Source organism: Bos indicus, chromosome 24 (genome assembly GCF_029378745.1).
Source record: "Bos indicus isolate NIAB-ARS_2022 breed Sahiwal x Tharparkar chromosome 24, NIAB-ARS_B.indTharparkar_mat_pri_1.0, whole genome shotgun sequence".
NCBI lineage: Eukaryota > Metazoa > Chordata > Mammalia > Artiodactyla > Bovidae > Bos > Bos indicus.
In genome coordinates, this window is record NC_091783.1 from 7,470,011 (window position 1) to 7,476,128 (window position 6,118).

Genomic DNA, 6,118 nt, shown 5'->3' on the forward strand with positions numbered 1-6,118 from the left:
AGAGCGTGCCTTCACCAGCTATGCTAAGAGTCACCTAGGTCTCTGGCTGGTCTAATTCCAAATGAGTTCTTCCTTCTTGCCGCATCCTGAGGGTGCCAGAGGTTCCAGACAACTGAAGTCTCATCCCACCAAGTTCTGTAAGGCAACTTCAAGGGAAACGTGCCCTGGGGCGGATCCTCTCCTCGCACTCCAGGCAACTGTGATTCCAGATGAGATGGATCAGCCAGCCAGGTGTGTGAGTGAATTCAAACACCTCAGCCCAACAGGTAGAGGTGACTCTCCCTACGTGCAGCTATGTAGGCCATGGAGTTTCAAGAACTCAGGCCTTATTAGTGCTATGATTTATCCAGCTGAGCAGATCAGCGCAGCCAGGGGTAAAGAAGAGAAACACAAAAACCAACAGACGTCCAAGACCCAGGCAGCACACCTCTGCCTTTACTGTGTGGACAACCACGTAGAAACCACAGGAGCTTTCTGCACCCCACGGCCCCACTCAGTGGACAGGAAGCATAAGGAGTGTGAGGAGGGCAGAGGAGAAAGACAACAGGCCCGGCACTCCCCAAGGAATTCAGTGATGACCCTTAGATCAGAAACACACGAACTGATAAATGGGGTTCCTGAAGGAGCTATGAGGAAGCGGAGCCAGGGAAGGCTTCCCTGAGACGGTGACCCTGGCATTACGATCCGAGGAAGAACCAACCCCAGGAGGAGCCACTGAAGAGCAGCCCTGTTCAAGGTGAGGACTGAGACGCAGCCTGGAATGCCGAGGAAGAGAAGGGCTAGACCATGACCGCGCTGAGGCAGAGGGAAGATTCTTCAAGACCAACTGAGGAGTCAGGCAGAAGTCACATTTGTAACAACGGTAAACAGCTTGGATGTCACTTTACACAAAACATCTGCGTACTCACAGTAACTCTGTCAGATGGATTATTACCCCCATCTTATCCCCAAATGAGGAATAAAACTCCGAGGGGATGTACAGTGTATTCAAGGTCACAAGCTAGCAACCTACACGCCACACTAAAGACTTAACACCTCCAAAACGTCCTCCATGTTCAAAGGGAGAGTGGAAATCCTCAATGACTTATCTCAGACTATTCTACATCTATTCTTCAAACATCAACAAGGCTGACAGTCACCCAAAACAAATGTCACAACAAAGTAAATGTAAGTCTGTATGAATCATCAAAGACGACCCTGACGCCGGTTTAACGTGAAATGTGCCCTTAGTCTAAAAGTCTTCCCTACTTAGCACATAAAGCAACATGTTATGCAGCATAATAAATTAACCATAAAAACACTAATGACAATTTCACTCTCGGTACACTTTAGAACATGTCCCAGTGTTGTTTCTCTTTTACTACCTGGATAACTCTTTCAATCAAGCTAGTCATACAAGAAAGTTTCCCCTTATCATGACACACTAATATTATAAATGTCTCCCTTACAAAACGACTTTCACAATTTTATGAAAGTAACCGGACACCACAGATGTGCCATGTCCAGAAGTGGAAGAGGTTAGGAATGAGGGCGGAGAACTGAAATAGACAATCTTCATTTCCCATAAAAGATGCAACAAGCAGAAAACAGCAAAAGGCGATCTTTTTACCTCTAGGTCATTTACCTACCTGCCCTTTTTAAGTATTAAAATAGATGCATACACATCCATTAGCTACACCAGATTATAACTAACATGGGGAATCTGACCTCATGTGTGTGTGTGTTAGTTGCTCAGCCATGTCCAACTCTTTGCAACCCCATGGATTACAGCCTGCCAGTCTCCTCTGTCCATGGGATTCTGCAGGCAAGAATACTGGAGTGGGTAGACATTCCCTTTTCCAGGGAATCTCCCCAACTCAGGGATTAAACCTAGGTCTCCTGCATTGTGGGCAGATTCTTTACCATCTGAGCCACCAGGGAGGCCTCACACTTCAACATATTTGTTGAATACCTGACCTCATACTTCAACATATTTGTGTGTATCTTGTGTGTGTGCATGACCCATTTTGCATGACTGCATATTTATGAGTGAATAACAACAGTAATTGCCACAAACTCAGAAATGATCCTGACAGTTTCCTTTTTTTTGGAGTACTGCATTAGTCGCTCGGTTGTGCCCAACTCTTTGCGATCCCATGGATGGTAGCCCACCAGACTCCTCTGTCCATGGGACTTCCCAGCCAAGAACACTGGAGTGGGTTGCCATTTTCTTCTACAGGGGATCTTCCCGACCCAGGGATCAAACCAGGATCTCCCACATTGCAGGCAGTCTTTACCACCTGAGCCACCAGGGAAGCTACGTAATAACTCTGAAATAAGATCACACGATTACTTCCATGAGACAAATAAAAGAAAATACTAGTAAAAAAAAATCAGCTTCTTGAAAACTGATCACAAGGGAGAAAATTACCAGAATTTTCTCTAAAGAGTGACGGTTACCTAACAAGACAGGCTTTAAGAAGATGCTTGCTTCTGTTCCCTAAAAAGAGGGCCATTTAAAGGAACCTGAGATGATTAGGAATCCAGTCAGCACAGCTGAGTTTTCTTCCCAGGGCACTGCCCAGCCCAGGTTGGCTGTAGCCCAGGTCAATGGCACCCCAACCCCTGCTTGGCCACTCCCCTGCAAGGTGCTACAGGGGAGGGTGTCAGGTGACACCCAAGAGTGTGCCCCTGGGTCCTGGGGAGGCCATGTCTAAGGCTTGCCCACCTTCCCACTAAGAGAAGGGAAAGGGGCAGTGCCAGGTACTTCCCACCAATTCAGGAGGTATTTAAAGATCATAAGGGGAAAAAGTGCTTCAAAAGAGATGCTGAAGGGAGGCCCCGAAAAGGTCAAGGTTCCGGTGAATAAGGTGGGGGATCCTACCCAGACCAGTAAAAAGTACTTGCCAGGTCACAGGTGAGCTGAGCTCTTCTAAGAATCCCAGTTAAGTCCAAGGCCAGTCTGACAGCTTCCCCAAAGGCAACAAGAAACCATGAGAGACAGTGTCAGAACCAAAGGGTTGGTCACATATTCTGCTTGGAGCAGGCGTGGCCTCTGAAACTTAACCATATCCATGCTACCTGATGCAGAAATACTGAGAAATAAGACAGCACCGGAAGCAGATCATAGGCTGTTTCCAGGTTTTCTCTGTGAAACTTGATAAACAGCGCCATTCATGTTTTTAAATAAAACATTCCCCACAGCACTACATATTCCACTGAACATTCATTCATTCAAGTAAGCTAAGTAGATTTCATGTTGTGATATTTGTTGCGTTAACCAGAAAAAGAAGAAAAAAAAAAAAAAGTCAAGATCACTGCACACCTACTGCGACTGGGAACACCTCGCCGTTTCATCTTAAAGGAGAGGGCAGTTTACTTTTGTTTGATGACAGACATGTGTGCAGCCAAGGACCGCAGTCCATGAAGAACGTATTTGGGCAACGTTTTGTGTCTCATTCACATCTAACCGTGATTACTACGTTCTCCATCCTCATCCACAGTAAAGTGGCAGGTCGCCTTTTCCAGGGCAGACGTTTCAAGACAACATTCGTGGAACTGAATCCAACATTATTATCTACCGGAAGCCTAAGGTCTGCCCCCATATTCCCACCTGGCCCTGAGTTCCAAAAAGTGGGGCTGGGAACCCCGAATTCCACATGCCGACTAAACGTGAAGTTGGCCTGCAGACGACCGCACACGTTCCAAGTTCTGGGCCGGGACCTGCCCCGGGACAAATGTCAATAGATGTGACCCAGAAGGGAGGCACCAAGGTGTCCGCGAAGCGAACCGAGCGCCGCGACCCGGCCCGGCCCCGGGGGCGGGCTCACGTACCCCCGTCCCCACGGCCACGAGGGTCCGGCGGCGCGTCCCCGCGCGGAGCCCACCGGGGTCCCGGCCACGCCGCGGCCCGGGCCTCCCGCGCGCGCCCGCCAGCCGCCGGCCCCGGGGTCCGAGCGCGCAGGCCCCGCGCCGCCGCCCCAGGCCTCGCCGAGCCCCGGCCTCTCCCCGCCGGGCTGCGGGCAACAAAGGCGGCGGCCCGGGCCCGGCGCGCGCGGCGAAGGGCCGGAGGCCGCGGGGTCGGGCCGGCGCGCGCGGCGGAAGCAGGCCTCGGGCCTCCCCGGCCCGGAGCCCCGGCCCGGCTTCCCGGACGCCGCTCCCCGCCGGCCCGGCGCCCGCCCGCGGACCCGCCGAGGCCCTGGCCGCTCCCCGGCCCGCCCGCGCCGGAGCCGCCCCGCGCCGGCCCGCGGAGCCGCGGCGCCCCCTGCGCCCGAGGGGAGCGGGCGGACGGCCCAGCCCCGCGCCGCAGACGCTCACCCGGCGGCGGCCGCTCCGCGTCCTCGCCCCGCGCCGGCGCGACTGCCGCGCTCGGCCCTGCTCGCCCGCAACTCCGCCTCCCGCCGCCTTCCTCCTCCTCTTCCTCCCGCCTCGCCGCCTCCTCCAGGAGCGGCGCGCCGGCCGCCGGCCCGAGCGGAGCCGCCGCCGAGGAGCCGAGCGGGCTGCCCCGCGCCCACCTCTCGGCCCGCGGCGCAGGCGGGCGTCGGCGCGGGGGGCGGGCCGGCGGGGCGGGGCGGGGCCGGGGCCGGTGCGCGCCGGGGTCCCGGCGCCCGCACCCGCCCTCCGGGCGCCCCCGGCCCCTGCGCGCTGGCCCGCCCCCTCGTCCGCCGCCTTTGCAGCCTCGCCTCCGGGGCGGCCGGGCGGACGCGGGAAGGACCAATTCCACGGCCCTCGGGCGCCGGCCCCGGCCTCGTCCCCTGCGGTCGGGGGTCCGCTCACCTGGCGCGGTGACCGGGACCACCCGGCCCCCGCGGGCAGCGGGACGGAGTGGCCGAGCGCGCGCGCCCGAGCCGGGCCCTTCCCACACCTTTCTCTAGCTTAACCGTAAGATGTGCTGATTAAAAGAAAAACTTACTCCTTGTTTCAGCCCATCTGCTTTTCCCTTTAGTCCTTGTTAGTGGGGTTTTTTTTTTATGCATGGTTTTTTTTTTTTTTTTTTTAATGCAGAAATAGTTTATTGTTTGTGCCGCCGAGTTCCGAGGCAGTGTGATGTCAAGTTGCCTGTTGGTAACTTGACTCAAACTCTGTGGATTCTTTGCTACCTGCATATAGAATTAACAGCAAATTGGACTTTTGTCAGCGAGAAGCTACAGGAACATTTATTTCTCTTTTCATCCGAAGAAAAGTGGTTCAAGATAAGTATCATTAAAGTCTAACGAGAATTAGTGTTGGCTTTGAAAGTTGTATTTCTTGAATAGCATGGAGCTTTTAAAAAGGAAACAAGGCTAGGGGGAAAAAAGTCTTAAAGTTTTTCCAAAGTGAATGTATATCTGAGTTATACCTCATTAAAGCTGTTAGTTTTTTAAAAGTTTAAGTAATTGATCTTAATTCTTATGAATGTTCGATATACAATTCTCATCTAAACACCAAACCCAGATTAATAATTTAAAAGTTGCATTGTCAGGTGATTCAGCTGGTTTGTATGACTGAATAGTATATATATAAGGTTGATGTCATCTGGTACATGTGATTCACCAGACCTCTGTCATCTTTAGTTCTTATTTCAATTTGTTATTAAATTCCTACAGGGACTTCCCTGGTGGTCCACTGGTTAAGACTCCCTGCTTCCATTGCAAGGGATGCAGATTTCATCTGTGATCTGGGAACTAATAGCCCACATGCCTGGAGAGAGGCCGAAAAATAAGTAAAAATAAACTCCTATTATTAGTGTTAATCTGATTTAAATGCAACTCAGTTCTCAGATGTCCAATCACAGTGAATGTTGACTGAAATAGACCAGTCAGGTTAGTAAAAATAGTACTTATTAATTAGAGATGAAACAGGACAGAGGATGAGATGGTTGGATGGCATCACTGACTCAATGGACATGAGTTTGAACAAACCCTGAGAGAGAGTGAAGGACAGGGAAGCCTGCTGCAGTCCATGAGGTCTAAAAGAGTCAGACACGACTGAGCCACTGAACAACCCCAACAACAGAGGTGAAACAAACTTTTCAACCCACCCCTCTTGTGGTAAGCCCATTCAGAAGAAGACGCGGGACAGACTGGAAATCGGACTGGTGTTTCCTTACCTGATCTGAAGAAGGCCAGTAGTTGGAGGCTGGGGAGCAGGGCTGATAAGC

General features: G+C 52.2%; 1 protein-coding gene across 6 annotated transcripts in view; it reads right to left on the bottom strand.

Annotated features, from left to right (window-relative positions):
- SOCS6 (suppressor of cytokine signaling 6) overlaps window positions 1-4,811 on the bottom strand; it is a 35,752-nt gene extending 30,941 nt beyond the window's left edge. For 3 of the 6 annotated variants that reach the window (XM_070778668.1, XM_070778670.1, XM_070778669.1), the window contains exon 1: window positions 4,297-4,497. The gene's annotated coding sequence lies outside the window, so the exon portion shown is untranslated. Of the gene's footprint in view, window positions 1-34; window positions 3,593-4,296; window positions 4,498-4,755 lie in introns of those variants that run through there. The other 3 variants (XM_070778667.1, XM_070778664.1, XM_070778665.1) reach the window with 3 other exon arrangements.
- Window positions 4,812-6,118: the final 1,307 nt, after the last annotated feature.